Here is an 18036-nt window from a genome sequence, read left to right as displayed (position 1 = left end):
GCTCACTGTGAACATTTATGGCCGAAAATGTGGAATATAATTTAAATAAACAAATCAATATTGCATGTTGGAACTGCTCAAACATTCTTCACATTTCCTTCAATCCAGTCCTGTCCAATGCTAAAATCGTTGAGCATTGTTAGATTTACAGTTTTGAATAAGCTTCCATTAAAGAAATCCACAGACATAGCCTAACTCTTAGCTCTCACTATATGCAAAACTCTTATCAAATCTGCATTTCCAGTAATACGTTCCTTATTCACGTTGCATCAAAGTTGAATGATTTTATCTATTACATTCTAATTTGTCTTCTTTTCTAAGTATTTAACTTGCCTCTATTAGCCACTGCAAGTTCTCCCTGATAGGAAGTAGGGCTAGTGTCTATTCATAAAAGTTATATAGAATTCAGAACTTGCTGGGAAATATTTTTGCTGTGGGATAAGCTTTAAAATTAAAGGGCAAATTCTAGCAAAATCAAACAATTGGCAGATACAAAGTGAAGAGGGTCTTTGAGCAATGCAAGGAGACCACATAGCCATTTAAGTATAGGATTGGGATCTATAGAAAGTAATGTAGGAAACCTGTAGCAATCCTAATATTAAAGGAAGTTCTTTAACTTCTAGCATATATTGCAAAATACTGAGTGACAAATGGAAAAAGAACATGCTACAGACACCTTGCAAGCAAGTTGCTACAGCTCTTCATCTGAGTTTCTCAAGGATTCAGGGGACATTAGAAATTCTAAACATGTTTGTGGTATGAGCATATATCGTGAAGTTTTCAAAGAGATGTAAATAATGTTGGCCTTTGTTTTCAGAAGAAGTATGGAAGAAATGCCATGATGGTATTATTATTATACAGAAATATTCTGATTAATATATTTAGCAGGAATTCTAGAAATGATATTTGAAGGAATTCATAATTTGCGAGTCCATCCAACCTAATATTTTTTTCACTTTTTAAAAAAGGAGAAAAGAGAGAAGGACAAGTTGACAGGAAAAAAAAAATACTGAATAGATCCTTCAACGTTCATGGATGCCTCAAATACTTGATAGATATCAAAGCCTCCAGGATTTTGTCTTTAGGTCTTCTTGCTGGGAGGGAATAGATACAATATATCTTACCAGCAGATGTTTTGGTAACTGCAGATGGGTAATTGGTACCATTCCCCTGAGTTCCACTGTTGCGTGAGCCACACTAGCTCTGAGGTACCATTTAAGGTGCTGGTTATCACTTTTTAAGGCTTACATAGCAAAAGGCTAGCATATTTGAGTGATTACCTTTGGTGGGGATGCTACCCGACCCTTTCCATAAATTATGTCATTTTTTGCACCTCAAGAGGCCTGCTTTCTCTTATTCCCTTTGGAATAACCTCTCATCTGAGATTTGAGAGGCTCCTACCTTCTGGAAGGTTATGATGACTTGGTTCTTCCCCAAGCATTGGGGGTAAGAATTTGGTCAATCTGGAGCCTAGTGTGAAGGGTTGTCCTATTTTTATTCTGATTTTTTTATATTAGTGAGACACCTAGGACCTCTGGGTGAGATAGGCAGCCATGTAAGGTCTCAAAAGTAAATAAAATCTCACCTTCATAGCTACAGAGCAGCCAATAATAACGAAGGTTTTCCAGAGAATAAAATAGCAACCTTCACCTTCTGTGATTCCATTTATACAGTAGAAGAAACTATTCCTTTCAGGAGAAGAGGCTGCGGTTATGTCGATACAACTCACTAACTCTGATTCAACTGAGCCACGGTTTATTGAAATACAAAGGTTCCAATGAAAATGTTTATTTATTTATCAAATTTATTGACCGCCAATCTTACGGCAGGGTAACTACTCCAGTGGTGACAGATAACAGTTTCTAGAATAATATGACAGGAATATTCTGACTAACAAGCTGCTTAAAAATCTGGAAGATATGGGATTTGTAACTGACACAAGAGGTTAGCTTATAATAATGGGTAAAAAGAAAGAACAGAAGAATGTAGCAGGCTGACCAGAGAACTAAATCTTCAAGCTTTTTTGTTCACTGTTGCTTCATCAACCTCTATGAGGCTGCTGGTTTTATTTTTTAAAAAAAGTATTTCAAAACACAAATGGTTTTCTCTGCAACAACATGACGGGAAAGTTGAATGGGTACAGTAAAGCCTACCAAGCTTGAGAAGATAAATTATGTAATAATTGCCATTATGGAGGATAATGCTTTGACAGGAAGTAATGACCGTGGGAAATGAAATCATCAGAAGCAAACAACTGGTTAGGGTGGCAACATGACTTTGTTTGAAATAAATATTATAAACCGGGAAGTCCAAAATGTTGACCTTGATGTACCTGGAGTAATAGAAAGCAATTATGCCTACAAACTTACTAATCAGATGTAGGATTTGAAAAAAAAAAATTGGAAGAATGCGCAGAAATTAGATGAAGAAAGTCATGGCAAAATTATTTCAAGAACAAAAGAATCATCACAGAAGATATTTTATTGGGCATGGAACAATCCCAAAAGAGACCCTAAACCAGTGTTTCTCAACCTTGGTAGCTTGAAGATGGGTGGATTTCAACTCCCAGATTCTGGGAGTTGAAGTCCACCCATCTTCAAGCTTCCAAAGTTGAGAAACACTGCCCTAAACTATAATTCAGAGTCGAATTCTTTCATCAGCAATGTATTCTGTAATATTATACCTTCTATTTTCCTGAGGAAAAATATTTGAGAAAATAACTGAGATGAAAAATTTTGAAAAATATATGATATTTCAAAACTCTCCCAATATCCTAACAATGCAGGGCACCAGAGACAGTGTGGATATATGATGGTATGCACAATATTGATGCAAATAGTTTAATTTTTAAAGATATATTTCAGCAGTTTCAATTTAAAAAGTTGGCCTGGAATATATAAACACATAAGATGAGCACCTATTTCCACAAATGCTTTTGTTGAATACTTTTAATGCTTCCCGTAACACGTATTAGTGGAGAATGCATCTTTTCAGATGAAATTAAAAATATATCTATGGTTCATAAGGACTCAGAAGAGGCTGGTTGGCTTCATAAGCATTTCACTAGATTAAAAGCTACAGTAGACCAGACTATGGACCATCAGAAATCATTTAAGACTTTTATACTAAGGAAACGCAGAAAGAGTAATTTTGATTATTCAAGTGGATATATCAATGTTTACTATGCAGGCAAGAAATGTTCCAGGTGTTGAAATGATTACAATTATCGAAGAAGTATTTAAAATGTTTAATTCTCTTTTATTGATGTAGATACTAGACTAGTACCATGAGTAGAAGTGGGCAGGAGAAGGCAGAATCGAGTTATTTCATTGCTGTGGGCCAGCAGTATGTATGAGCATCATTTGAGTTTCCTGCTTTAGGTGCCAAAATATTATGGGCTGGTTCTGATAGATTATCTCATATTTATATATTGTATTTTAGCATAACTCTTGAGTAAGGCTAAGACACATGATCACAAAATTATAATATTTGTTTATTACAGATGGCAAATGATCTGTTCAGAAAAATCCCTAAACTGCCTATTTGGAAAAATATTCAAACAGGTATCCAGAAAAATATTAAGAAGTCATTCACAATGTCAGTAAAAATTAATCTAATAGTGACAACATAAGAAATAATATTCCCCATAAATAAATTGACTCCACAAAATTATGTTTTTCCCTCTGGGGCATATAGTAAAGTAATGGAATTATTTTATTTTAGCGCCTCAAACTATAAAAATTCTGTCTGTCTGTCTGTCTGTCTGTCTGTCTGTCTGTCTAGCTAGCTAGCTAGCTAGCTATAAATCAGCTAGCTATCATCATTTAATTATGCAAAGCTGCTTGACTTCATAACAACTCTGGGCAGCATTCAACATTTAAAAAACCATGGAACAATTAAATGAAACCCTCTCTGTTTTCTATTTAATTTTCTTTTTGTTGCATCCTGGCTTTCTTTCCATCGGACATTATGGAATCTTTAATTCTCATCAGTATTAAGAAGAAAATGATATTGTGGTGGTTTGTCACTGATGTACTGGTGACTGCAAATAATATATTCATATATTTCATTATTAACTCCACTGAATGGACAAGAGTTCTGTCTTTGTATTGGAACCAGAGATTGATTCTTCTTCAGAACAGGGGTAGATTGCAAAATAATATATTCTCCAAAATGGATTGAGGACCAGAAATCCAAGATCTTTGGAAGATGGTACTGATTCTAAATAGGCAATTCATAAATTTCTAGAACATAGGTAACCTATTTTTCTTTATCTCATTCTTGAGGTACAATATAATCTTTTCCATTACTATGTCAGCAGTTATGTCAAGTTAATTAGTTACTAATATCAAAGAAAGCAGTTTGATAGCAGCTTAGTGACATAATCACATTTCGTACTTGTCAAATGCCTTTTGCCAATCTACCCAGAGGCTGGTTCCCTTGTGTTCCATTGACCTTACTTCAAAGTAATCAGATAGGCTGGGGTTTATTTTTTAATAGAAATTATAGAAGTGTGCCGCTAGGCACTCTATATTCCAGCTTGATAGGCTTATTTCTTTAAATAATGAATGAAAGCAATACATTTCCATCTTCCTCTTTTTGGCACTGATCAGAACTAGAAATATGAAAGAAGATATAGTGATTGCATTATTGTAACACTAACATATCATGCTGGCATTCCAGTTGAATACTTTTTGTCATCAGATTTAGCATGCCTCTTTGCAAGCCTTTTTCTCCAATAAATTATGTATTGCTATTGCTTTTATTTATGCATTTGTTGCCATAACTACTTTTTGATTCAAGTCTAAACTAAAAGTCTAATCACTATTTATTTTATTATTTCATTTGAGATGTTTGCCTGCCCTGCCTTACTAATGTTTCCGAGACATTTTATAAAAGCACACAAGGTTTCCTATCCATCCTTCTTCTACTGGATTTTATAGCGAATTATCCACTGTGTGTAAATTACTTGCAGATAAATGCTTTTTGATAGGAATATTTCCAAGACACTCACAAATAAGATGGGAGGACTAGCAGGGGGAAGGGGAGAGGGTCAGGGAATGATGAACTGTCATTTTTCCATGAAGATATATTTAAGTTTTACAAATATTGGTTGCCATTGCTTTATCCCAGAATAATCTTGTATATGACTGCCAAGGGAGCAGGCTCTTGGGAGTGGTATGCATGATAAACATTCAGATGGTAATTTAATATGATAGAGAATTTTTTTTTTTAATCTGATGAGGCAACCATCAGAGAGGCAAAATAAAATGTAGTTAATTCTACGGAAGCACACACACAAAAAAAGAAATAAGAAACAAGGCACAAGATTAATTCAGAGGATTACTGCATCCCTATTTTTTTCTTATTTATCATACTGATTTCATTCCTAGATTTCCTAACTATGAGGATGTTTTTAAAAAGATAGTTAAAAAGGGGGGAAAGAGTGAATCCTGTCTGTACATATCCCTGTGAGTTGTGTGGAGGGAGGGACATTAAGATCTCTTCCGACAGCATGCAGTTTTTCACAGTCAGGCATCACTCATTCTCATCTTCTTGTTTTTGTCTCCTATCTCCTGTCATTATGTCTCCAGTTCTGTTTTTAGACTGTTGCCCTTAGCCCAGCAAGTTCAGCAGAGAGCTCTGAAGGTGATGATTTCTCTACTGCTAAAAGCAAAAGAAAGCCTGTTTTCTTTCTCTTTTCTCAACTTTTCAAACTAGGCAGAACATTTAAGAACAGAAGGCAAACAGATTGGGGTCGAGACAGGGGTGTTAAAAAGAATCAGGGAGCCACTTTTAAGCAAGAAAACAAACCAATCATTGAGGGGGGGGAGAATATCAGTTAAATCTTACCTGCCAGCTGAAAACAAGCACTTAGATGCCAGTTCTTTAGAAGGATGTGTGTTCCTAGAAGACCTCGGAAACGTTGCTTACATGACCAAGATCGAAAAGTATCCAGGCCCAGAAGAGTACTGGGCAAATTTTAATCTTTCTTCTCTTTCTAGATATACCAGGGACTGAAGTCATGCAGGAAACAGAGAAACAGAGAGCCGAAGAGGAACGTAGTTCCTGTTCTGAGAGATACTGGTCAGAAGAAAGAGGAGCTACAAATGCTCTCTTAGGTTTCACCCAGGCTTTTGTTTAGAAAGACTTTTTCTCCTGGTTGGTTTGCCCCCACCCACAATTGTTGCTCTGTGGGAGCTAAGCTTTGGCAGTGAAGTTCTGAGATTGCATTTCCCCTCTCCTGGGCTCCTTGCAGGCTGCTGAGAGCAATGACTTTGTGGAGCTGAGCTCGCTGGTGCTATATTTATCCAGTGTTCTCAGCAAGTCAAGCCTGTCAACAGCTGAGAAGTTTGGAGCAGGCTCTGCCTAGTTCCTCAGCTGCCGAGCTATCAGTGGATATGGAGCTGTGTTGCTCAGTGGCTCACCTCAGTATAGGCAAAGGAAGCGTTTTTCGCGCTCTCTAAGCAAAATTTTCCTGTGACTATAAACAATCAGCATAGGTGGAGAGTTACTATGGAGCTGAGGAGAGAATGAGACATAGAGCAGGGCCTGGTTTGTAGGCACAACTTTTCAGGCTGGAAAATCTGGAGTGTTGTAGGAAAAATATAATACAGATGGTAGATCTGGAATGTTCCTGGGATCTTGTGGATTAGCAGGAAGGTAAATATGTTAGGGCTTATATTGTATTTTCTCTGTATTTCTTCTCTCAAATTAGCAGAAAACTTGGATAACAATTTTCAGTGCTCAAGCTCAGAGATATGGTCAAGAGGGGATCTAAATTCCCATAAAAAGGAGCTTGAAGGTTGCATGCATTTCTAACCACTATTAGTTGCCCATTTCCCCTATGGGCAACATCATCTGACCTTATATTTCTTTGTTCAATATTACTTTCCCTCCCAATTCTGTGCTGCCAAAATCTATTCTGTAGAGTTGGAGAGTGGGGGCTGGGTGATTAAGGAAAAAAAATAATTCCCTTTCTGACTTGCACTTCAGTCAACAAATGACTGGATTCCGTTCAATATTCAAAAAGGAACTACCATCCACTTAGTCATTGTCATATTTATTCTTACTTTAATTGATTTTTTAAAAAAAAAAATCAGAAAATTAAATCTTTGAAAAGGTCAGTGGTATTTACAAGAGAAAATGTGACACATGAAGCACATGTTTAAATCAGTTTGCCTGTTATGAAGCAAATAAAATTGGTGCATTACATGTTAACCAGGCATCTGTGAGGTAGCTTGGCATTTTAGCAGATCATTTGCATAATTAGCTACTATGACAAACCAATTCTAATCCGCTTCCATGAAAAACCAATCTGTGAATCAGCTTCAATCATTGATTTGTTTTCACATTATAGGTGAGAAGTGGGTCAAAGTCAATTCAAGAAAAAGTAGAAATCTTAACAGGAACAATTGATTTGCTTTGCTTTCAATCTGGGATTAATGATTATGTGGAACAACTGGACATTATCTCAGTTTACTAAAGGCAAAATGTGTGTTGAATGACATAACTCTCAGCATCAGAATTAACTATAGCTTAATGTACTCACAATTGGCTGGCATTGCACATTATATTAATATACAAACTTTTCCTAACCTGGTTGCCCTCCAGATTGGTGAACAGACTCCTAGTATTCCCGATCAGCATAGTGATAAATTACAATTCTGGGATAGATTTCCATCTGGACAGCATTTAGATTGGGGAAAGCCAAACAAACTGACTAATAACATGGCATAATGTGTGAATCCAGAGAATTTCTTTAACACTTCTATCCAATTTCCAAGCCTAAATCACATCCGAAAATCGTGGTAATCCCATGGTGAGAAAAACTGTTGTGGTTTGTGTAACTATAGATAAAAGGTCAAACTGAATCTAAAACATATTGTAGGCGAAAGCTTAATTACTCCCAGATACCCAGCTCTATTTCTTTGACTAAACTGGAGCTTCCTAGAATATGTAAAAAGAATAAAATAAAATGACAAACATTCTCTACTTTTATTACTAGTAGACTAAGAAGAAAATATATCAATAAAAGCTGGCAATTCATGAAAGTAAACAAAAGCAGAATGATATATTTATGTCCTCACTCTGGCTAAGCCTTAAATGCAGTTTGCTAACACGCTCAGTTTTTAAGTCTTTAGAAGCCAATTGAAAAAGAATCAACATAACTGGACTGAGGCCATGGTGGATATTGTTTCTGGATGCATGACTTCTGATTTCCTCCTTACAAGGAAGCACATTTGGTTTTTTATCTGTTCAAAAGAACATTCTTAGGACAGTATGTTTTGAGGAAAAATATAGGTTTCACTGATTCTGCTGATGGCATGAACCCCAAATAACAACGTAATCTGTTCTCTTAGATATTTATTTTACATTTTCCTTATATGAATTCTTCATGATTTAACATTAAATAATTTCCTATAAGTTTTTTTCATAGACAAAATTTCCCATAAGGAACTGCTAAGACTCAAATTGAAAATTTTCACATATCTGTGTGGCTACCAAACTAATGACTCAAGTGCAAATTGCAATATTTACTTAAGACAGAAGACATGAAGATAGATATGTTGAACTGGGAACACATAAGGGATTTTGAGAGCATATGATGGGGGATTTCACAAAATGGCTGTTACAATGGGAATGGGCTATCACAAAATACCCAGTTACCAAAAGGCAGATAAGTGCCACAGGATGTTATCTATCATCTCAGAGAAATTTTTGTCGAGTCCAAAGACATAGAGGTTAGTGTTTTGTTTTGCAATTTGCCAGCCTTCTATTTTATTGTGTTTTGTTTTTTTATTAAAAGAACCTGGAGGGCGTAAGTAAGATCCTCAGTGGAACACTAGAGTATACTTCTGGATTATGAAATGAATTTCTGTCCTTGCTATTTACACTAGGTTAATATGTCTGGTGTGCTGCTCTTCTTTTGATTCTGACTTCAAATGCACTCTTCAGCCTGCATCTTGATTGTTCTTTAGTTATATTCTGGTTTTGGCCAGAACTTGCACTGTGGTCTCTTGATTCCAAGTCTTCTGCGCAGCACTTCTATTCATTGATGGATGGATTGATCGATTGGGTTTGTATGATCACCTAACTATAAAACTCAAGATTTCGTACAGGACAAGTTAAAACCATAATACAACAATAAAATAAAAAGCAAATAGCAAACCATAATCAAGAGTTACAAAAATTACAGCAGTTGTAGCATACCCTAAAACTCCATGGCCCAGGGAAAGAACAAAGTCTTTATGGCCTTCTTGAAGGGCAGCAGGATTCTTACTCCCTGTTGCTGATCTCAGGCCATTGTCTATAGAGCAGCCCTAATAGTCCTTCTGCCTTGAGAGGTTTCCTGAAAAGGTACAGATAGGCTAAAGACTAGAGGCCTTCCTCTAATCCTTATCCAATCTGAAATTGCATTCGTTTTTCTTTATCTTTTGGAAAGAGAATGTTACTTCCATCCTTCGGTGAAATAAAGAAGCAGCTCTGACCACATACTGCTGTGCTTGGCCTCTTCACTGTATTCAAGAGGCTGCAAACCACCACTGTCTTATTCTGGAGCAGAAACCTTTTATGGTACAGGGGCAGGGTCCTTCTGAGTAAATACTTTGGGAATTGATGTTTTAGATATAGCTGGAATGAGATCAGTGGAAGTAAATTGTTTGTTGTCTCTGTCCTTTATGTCCAAAGGTATGTTGTTCAGTAGCAATTGCTTAACTTCCCTGTCTCGCTTTCATGATGCTCTCTCATCCAAGTACTAGCCTAGTATAGTCCTGCTTAGCTTTTGAAGACTGGACAAAGTCAGCTGGTGCTATCATGTTCTACAACTGATAAATAAAAGTTAAGGTCACTCTAAATATGCTGCCTGATGTGCAAAGGCATAGTACCACAAACCAGACTGGGAAATTTGTGGCTCTCCATAAATTGCTGGAACCCATTTGCAATGATATCAAACCCACTAAAACTAAAAGACAGAGATTATATAAATGATTCTCCGGTAGCAAGATCTCCACAGCTTCCCCAATCCTGTTTCAAAATCAGATAATTGGGATTATCTGAAAAGAAACACTCTGGTTCCATACTTAATTATGTAACTCATTCACTATTCTTATTCTTAATCTAGAAATAAATACTTATGCCCTGGTTATGACATTGGTATCTTGACATCTGTTGACCGAACTGAATTGTTCAGAAGTAATGCAGTCATGCAAGGATAACATTCTCAAGGGCTAAAGGAAGAATAGCCTTCGAATGGCTCTCAATAATAGAATTCCTTCTATGCATGTAACTGTTTTCTTGCTTAGAAAGAGAAATGTTTTAAAATCCAAGTTAATTAGCAGTTTATATCAAAAACAATCAGAGTGTTCCCTGCAGTTTTTCCTTATGTTGATTGGCTTAGCTATCACAGACTATTACCATCTTTCTCAAGCGATGCATCAAGGCAGTATAGAAATATATATCCAAAATCTACCTTGTAGGGGAGATGGGCGGAACAAAAATTGAATAAATAAACAAATAAATAAAATAAGTCTCCACTGAGTATTTACTCCAAATAAGAATGTTTAGAATTGTAGTCAACAACAGCATTCTCTTTGTCTCTCCTTCACAAATAGGAGGGTGGGGGCAGGGAGTATGACAGCATGTAAGGTAGTGGTTACACTACCCAATTTCCAATATTGTTGCCCAAAACAGCACCCTTGCTATAATTTCAGTCATATCCCACGTACTTCACTAGGATGGTTAAACACACAGTTTAGTCTGTATCCACTCTCCATAGAACTCCATAGAATTTACTGCAGAGTATACATGTATAAGATAGCACTATCATTCAACCTCTCTGAATGAAACATTGGTGTGAGGCTTTGGTTAGATCATGTCCTGCCTTTATTCAGGCATAGTTCCTTTAACTGTTGCAAACAATCAGAAATGGGTAAGTGGTTAGTGCCTAATTTCTGCAATGTTTCCTGTGGAGCAACACAGGAAACTTGTGTCCCAATGAGTAAGATAACATGAAAAGTGTGAAGGAAATCTGATGGCTGTAAATTGTTCGTAATCTGACCCTATAGTTAAACTGCATGTTTTAATCATCTTAATTCTGAAATTGGATTGTTCCAGAGGAAAATTTTGGGATGCTGATATTGTTAAGCCACCTAGTCAAGTGAAAGTATATGAAGGCGCCATCTTTCTGTCCCCCTTAGGGAAATAGGAAAACCAGAAAACATAACAAGGAATATTGGTACAATACTGAAATTATTATAGCAAGGTAATTATGGCATTCATTTCTAAATGATCAAAACAATATTTTTTCTTTTAAAATGTAAAAGGGGTTTTCAAAGAAATTGTCATATCATATCTTTAAATAGCTATAAGCATATGTTAACCCTCACAATTCTTTTCAATATTAAAAAAATACTACATGATAGATAGAAAGAAAAACAGAGCCATTTCAGATGGAAACTGAATCTCTACATCTGGAATCCCTAGTCTCTGGAAAAAAATTTACTTTTTCTAAAGCAGAACAATTGCACGTTGAAAATCTTATCTGAAAGTATCTGAAGGGGTTACTACTGGTACAATAATAAACCTTTGTATAAAAAGATGATGGGTGTATAGAAAGATTGGTATACCTTAATTTATTTTAATTTATTTATTTAGGGTATTTTTAATTCAGAATGTTCTTTGCAGCAAAGATTCTAGTAAAAAAAATTAAAACCAATAATAAATTAATAAAACCAATAATTCCCAGAATTCCAGAGCCCAGAGTTGCTTGATAGTGAGATATGTGGTATATACATTTAATAAGTAAATAAATTCTATCTATAAGATCCACTTTTATCAAGAATTATTGGAGTAACATGGGATTCAACACTTCCTGTGTTATAGCTTTGAACACAGAATCAACTTCAGCACTGCAATCCTTCCTTCCTAGAAGCGTTCCTACTAAACATAGCTGAATGCACTGTAAAACAGATAGCAGTAAAGGAAATAGGGTGGATTAATATACTATTCTAGGCATGTTTACCCAGAGGTTAGTTCCATGGAGATCAGTGGATCTTGTTTCCATGTAAGTATGCTTTGAATGTCAACCAAAACATGTTTTCCACATAGCATTGATTTTTTTTTGTCTGAAACATTTATCTAGCCTGTTATTCAAACAGACATGGGCTATTAAAACAAAAATGTACTTCCCAACAAATTGGAGAATATCATATAGTACATTTGGATGAAGGAGGGTAAGATCCATAAATATTTGTTAAAGGTTCAATCAGTTAATGAACCACTTAAAATCTGAAGATACTGCAAACAGAAATGTTCTAGATTTTTACTTTCTTTATCTGAATCACAAGAGGATCAATTTGAACTAAAAATGTTGAAATATATTCATTATTGCTATTGCAATCATTATATAATAAAAAGTTACACAAATTCTTTGTAGAACTATGATCACGTGAGTTGTCACTCGACACTAAAGATTTTTTTTTTTTTTGTAGAATTCTAACTTGTCATTTCACTTCTATATTAGCATGGGTTAATGTGGACATGCTAAATTATATTTATCTGAATCAGATAACTTTTATTTAAACTTTTGTTTGGGAAAGACAAGAGGAAACCAGTAGTATAGTTGCTCGACTGATTTGAAGGCACCCCCCTCCAAAAAAAAAAACAAACCCTCTATTTCTTGCATACATCAGCATGTTATGTGTTACTTCCATGTTACTTTTTGACTATCTAGAGTAGTCCCTGCAGTTTTCTGGGTAAGATTTCAGACACTTTGGTTGTCACTGCCTGCTCCCAAGCGCTGAGAGACATTTACTGGCCCAAGAACACCCAGCTGGCTTTGTACTTAAGGCAGAAGGAGAACTCATGGCCTTCTGCTTTCTTGCCTGATGCCTTAACCACCACACCAAACTGGCTGTACATATAACAGCATCCGATCACTTAAGCATCCGATTTCCATTGTTAAACTTACTTTTATGTTTTTCTTAACATTTCCCAGTCACTTCCATAAAACAAAGTAGGCAGAAGTATACTCTTATATAGAATCATTGTTGTTTTGACCAATCTTAATCCCTAGCAACAGACAATACATTGAACAATGTAGTTGTTCTAGTAGCATTTGTAAACCTTAAAATATCTTCCTTTTCCAATTGTTAGCCAACTTTCTTCCAAGAAAGGGCAATGAAGGTCACAGTCATGTAAATAAGCAATGGTGCTGAGGCGAGCCTCATCCCTTTCATATATGCACTGTGATGTTGCACATATACTGTTTTTATTCTTCCAACAAAGGCAGCAAGAGCCTGCAGATACTGTTGCTATCAAGATACTCAAATTCTCGTATTCTATCTAGTGCAGTGTTTTTCAGACTTGGCAAATTTTAAGATAAGTAGACCTCAGTTCTCAGAATTCTTGAGCCAGCATGCTGGAATTCTGTAAAATGGATGGGTCCAAATAGCAGAGGTATGTGATCGTGATGGGAGGGGGCTGACTGATGAAGCAGCAGAGAAGCTTCATGGTACAGCCCCCTCATCAAACACTTATTATCTGGGCTGCTGTTAACCACTGGTTTAATATTCTTTCAGAAGAGATTTAAACCTATATTCAAAAGAAGCTGAAGAGCAGCTGTCTGATAGGGGAACTGCCCAGCCCTCTTCACCACATCACTGTGAAGCTCCTTTTTCATTATCGGTCATCGGTTAGTTGAGTTCCTTTTGACTGTACTTCTGCAGAAGTTGGGAAAGAGTTTAGCAATCTGTCTAGTAGTGTCAAAGCTTGCTTTGAAACCCCAATCTCTCCCTCCCTAAAGAAAATGATAGGTGGTTGCTTTCTCTCCAGTTGGTAGCATTTGATGACAAATTTATTTGGCTAATAAAATGGGAGGAAACCACCCATTCTTTTACGTTCTGATCTCTAAACACATCAACCCCAAAAAGACAGGGTAGGAATCAGCACAGGGGACAGTAAATTTTAAGTTGGCCTATTTTTTTCTGCTAGCTCAAGAGCTAATGGATGGTGCGTTAACTAAGACCCAAGGAAATCTTTACAAGTTGGATTGATTTCTCTTGCTGGATTAATACGACTCTGAGGAGGGAATGTGATTGATTGCCTTACAAGGGTTATTCATAAAGGCAAATTGTTTGTATTAATATATGCAAAATTATGAACCCAGATTTACAAACTGGAATGGCTAGTTCCACACCCTTCTAAGCTAAAACCTTCTAAGCTAAAACTAAGCTCAGTGAAGTCTGTGAACTCTGTCATTGTATTTCACTTCTGCTAGTATTAAATCTGTAACTATTTCACAGATAAAAATGTTCAACACAATGTTTTCAGTAAAATGTAAAGAGTTTCAGTTAGTTTGGTAGTAAATGGCCTATCTGTATAGAACTGCTTAAGATACAGGCTTTTTGTACTAAGTGTGGACTCTTAAAATTTCTTCTACTTCTTTATCATTACAAGAAAATGCATTTCTTTTAAAGGATAGTTGATTCAGTTCTCTTAATTGGCTGGCACATACCACAGAGAGATGATATGTTGAAGACTCAATCCTATTTTGAGTACTCATCAGCTTCACTGCCAAACATGTGAGTAAAACAGCCTGCTCCAGAGAGGTTCCAGCCTGTTCTTACCAACTGATCTAATTTCTAAAAGCTAGCAGGAATCTGTCCTAGTTTCTCCACCAATCTTGCCTATAAATCACTCCTGGAAAGTTAACTCTAGAAGAGAATTGTAAAAGAGAGAGAGAATAGATCAAAGGAGTGTCACATTTTGATAGAAAAGAGCTAGGAAAAACACAGAAAAATGTTGTAACAAAGATAAATATCAATGGAGAATTTAAGGATGTTTTCTGTCAGTGAGCCTTTAGTGCTACCACTGTTCTGGTATATTCCCACTGATAGTTCAGTTTAAGCATATCAATCCTTTTTCAGTAATTTCTGTCTGCCCAATAGTCACTCGAAGCCAGAGGTATCCAACCTTGGCAACTTTAAGACTCTGGACTTCAACTTCAGAATTCCTCAGCCAGTATGGCTGACTCCTGAATTCTGGGAGTTGAAATCCACAAGTTTTAAAATTGCCAAGATTGGACATCCCTGCTGTAAACTGTTGCATCCCATTTCACTATGTTTTCTGTTTATGTTTAAATAAAACAACAGTTGGCCAGCAGCCTTATTCCCGATTTAAGATAGAATTGAGTAGTCTGGGTGTCAGTTTCGCAATCTCCCTAGAAATTTGCTTTATTCTATGAATTTCAGTCTGAAGTTTGAAATCGACAGTTGGAAAAATTCTGGAGTTCATTATATCCCCAGTGTAACGAAATGGTCCTTTTAAATCACTGTGCTATTTCCTCAAATTGGAAATGTGGTAGGTGAACTTTAATGACAGTCAATATCTCTTCCTTGCCTTCTTTTGCAATTGCAATATTAAAAATAAATTTTGCTTCTAACGATCAGTTTATACAATTGCTGAAGTAGTAGCACCGTTTTTCAGGTTTTATTGCATGGGGTGAGAAAATCTGACTCACCTTGGTATCCTTGTCTGTAATCAAGAAATCAATATGAGGGAAAGAAATCTTAATAGACATAATAACGTTTTGGTGGTTATAACCCTGACCAACATACAAAGCACATAATAATAATAATAATAATAATAATAATAATAATAATAATAATAATAATAATAATAATAAGGATGCTGGCAGCATCCCTTATTAACCATCAACGCCAGTCAATGATATTTGTAATACATTTTTAAATGTTCAGTTGACTGAGTTTCATGTTTAATGGAATAAAAGAGATAAACAACAGCAACAACAATAATAATCTGATGAAAAAGACAAAAATGTCTGGATAGTGGACGCTATAGTACTTGGAGACAGCAAAATAGAAGAGAAAGAACTGAAAAAAAATCACAAAACACAAAGATCTGCATATAAAATTAGAACAACTGTGGCAAAAAGAAAACAAAGATAGTACAAATAGTAATAGGTGTTTATGACCGATAAATGACCAACTTTCCCGAGTCCCTGGATTTCACAATGAAAACAAGGCAGGATTTGAGTAGGTTCTTCTGACTATTTATGGATACCCAGATGCTGCTGGAATATAGATGTTCACTTCTTTGCAATTTTAAAGTTTTAGCAGAGAAGTGTCACCCAACCAAAACTTGCTCAGTTTTGCTCTGCCCCCTCTAACTTCTGTCAAACCTACCCTCTCTTGCAAGACAAAAAGAATATGTACAATTACTATTAGTAGAAGTTATTGTATTAGTAGAAGTCACACAGACAGTCAGATGTTTAGACTGGATTTGGCATTTTTATTCATTGAATCCTTTTTATTATTGAATCCTTCCCAAGGACTTAGAATAGGCAGATGTTCTTTGATGGTATTGTCAGAGGAAGTAAAATGTCCAAAAAAAGCTGCTTTTTGCAATTGCCTTTTGATAGTGATTGTGTTAATGTTGATGGTGTTCAAGTGGTACTCAGGTTGTTTTGGGATTGGCATTTTGTCAACAAGACATTATTTATATTTGAATAAGCTGCAATTGTGGGTTATTCAACAATTACAGTTTAACAAACAATAACTTGAGAACCCAGTTTGGTCTAATGATTAAGGTGCTGGCCTAGAAACCTGGAGACTTCTGAGTTCTAGTTCCACCGTAGGGATGAAAGCTGGCTAGTTGGCTCTGGGCCAGTCATTCTCTCTCAGCCCAACACACCACACAGGATGCTGGTGTGGAAAAAAGAGAAGGAGGAAGGATCATTATGCATGTTGCTTGAGTTACTTATAAAGCATGACTAATAATAAAGAGCCTTGGTGGCGCAGCAGACTAAAGTGCTGTTAAGTATCACTTAGCTTCCAGCTGCCTGCAATTACTGCGAGTTCAATTCTCATCAGGCTCAAGGTTGACTTAGCCTTCCATCCTTTCAAGGTAGGTAAAATGAGGACCCGGATTGTGGGGGCAATAAGCTGACTTTGTATAAAAAAGAACACCACTGGGGGGGGGGGAAAGCCCTACTAAGCAGGTATATACAAAAGTATGAAGGCTATTGCTTAACACATTGTAAGCTGCCCTGAGTCTCCGGAAAAGGGCGGCATATAAATCGAACCAATAAATAAATAAATAAATAAATAAGTGGTAGATTAGTTTTAGATACCAATTATCAATGACAGGGGTTGAACATTCCATTTCTTTTCAATTTTCTTATTAAATGACTCCATCTCTGGCTTGATAAATGAACCCTGCTGTTTTATGTGTCAGTTGAAACCAGTAACAGCAAGGGGTGACACTGCTGTACTGAATAGTAAAAAACTATGAAGTTGATTGAGTTCTTCTTGAGTCACTGTCTAGCCCTCCTTATGCCAGACTTCCCACCATTAACACCAATGTTTTGCTTTCCAAAGCTACAATAAGCATTGGCCCTCAGACTGAATTATAGCTAACTCCACTAAGATTTGTCCATAATTTGAAAGCAGTATTAGGCAAGCAAAAGAAATGTGGTGTGTGTATCTTGCATGAAGAGAAAGTGTGACTAATAAGGAAAAAAATTCAGAGGCCTGAAGAAAGAGTCAATACTCTTGTGATTCAAGAGTAATTTCAAACAAACCCTGATTGGGAGGTGAAGGTGAGGTTGGAAGTTTGAAATGTATTAAGGCAGAAATTTTATTCCTCAGCCCCAAAATGTACTCGTAATGAAAAAAGAATCCCATCCCTCCTGGGCTACAAAAAGCACTTGTAGACCACACTTTTCCACTCCTGTCCTATGGCCTTTAGGATATGGTTCTAATGCAGTAAGATGGCACCCCTTGGTTTTCAACTTGGGAGTCAAAAGAGGTTCCCACTAAACTCTTTGTATTACTCTATTGTTGTTAATAAAACAACAATAAAGTAGCAGTTGTGATGGTGCAGTGGTTAGAATGCAGAATTGCAGACTAGCTCTGCCCACTGCCAGAAGTTCAATCCTGACTGGCTCAAGGTTTGAGGACCCAGATTGTTGGGGGCAATATGTTGACTCTGTAAACCATTTAGAGAGTGATGTAA

General features: G+C 36.3%; 1 protein-coding gene across 4 annotated transcripts in view; it reads right to left on the bottom strand.

The window, feature by feature from the left end:
- FILIP1 (filamin A interacting protein 1) overlaps nt 1–6283 on the bottom strand; it is a 93160-nt gene extending 86877 nt beyond the window's left edge. For 3 of the 4 annotated variants that reach the window (XM_070932897.1, XM_070932899.1, XM_070932898.1), the window contains exon 1: nt 5854–6283. The gene's annotated coding sequence lies outside the window, so the exon portion shown is untranslated. The remainder of the gene's footprint in view (nt 1–5853) is intronic. The other variant, XM_070932901.1, reaches the window with a different exon arrangement.
- Nucleotides 6284–18036: the final 11753 nt, after the last annotated feature.

This window comes from Pituophis catenifer, unplaced genomic scaffold, assembly GCF_029215685.1.
Source record: "Pituophis catenifer annectens isolate HBS135680 unplaced genomic scaffold, rPitCat1.0.hap2 SCAF_1, whole genome shotgun sequence".
Classification (NCBI taxonomy): Eukaryota; Metazoa; Chordata; class Lepidosauria; order Squamata; family Colubridae; genus Pituophis; species Pituophis catenifer.
Note: the sequence above shows the minus strand (reverse complement) of the source record. Positions and strands in the feature narration are given on the sequence as shown.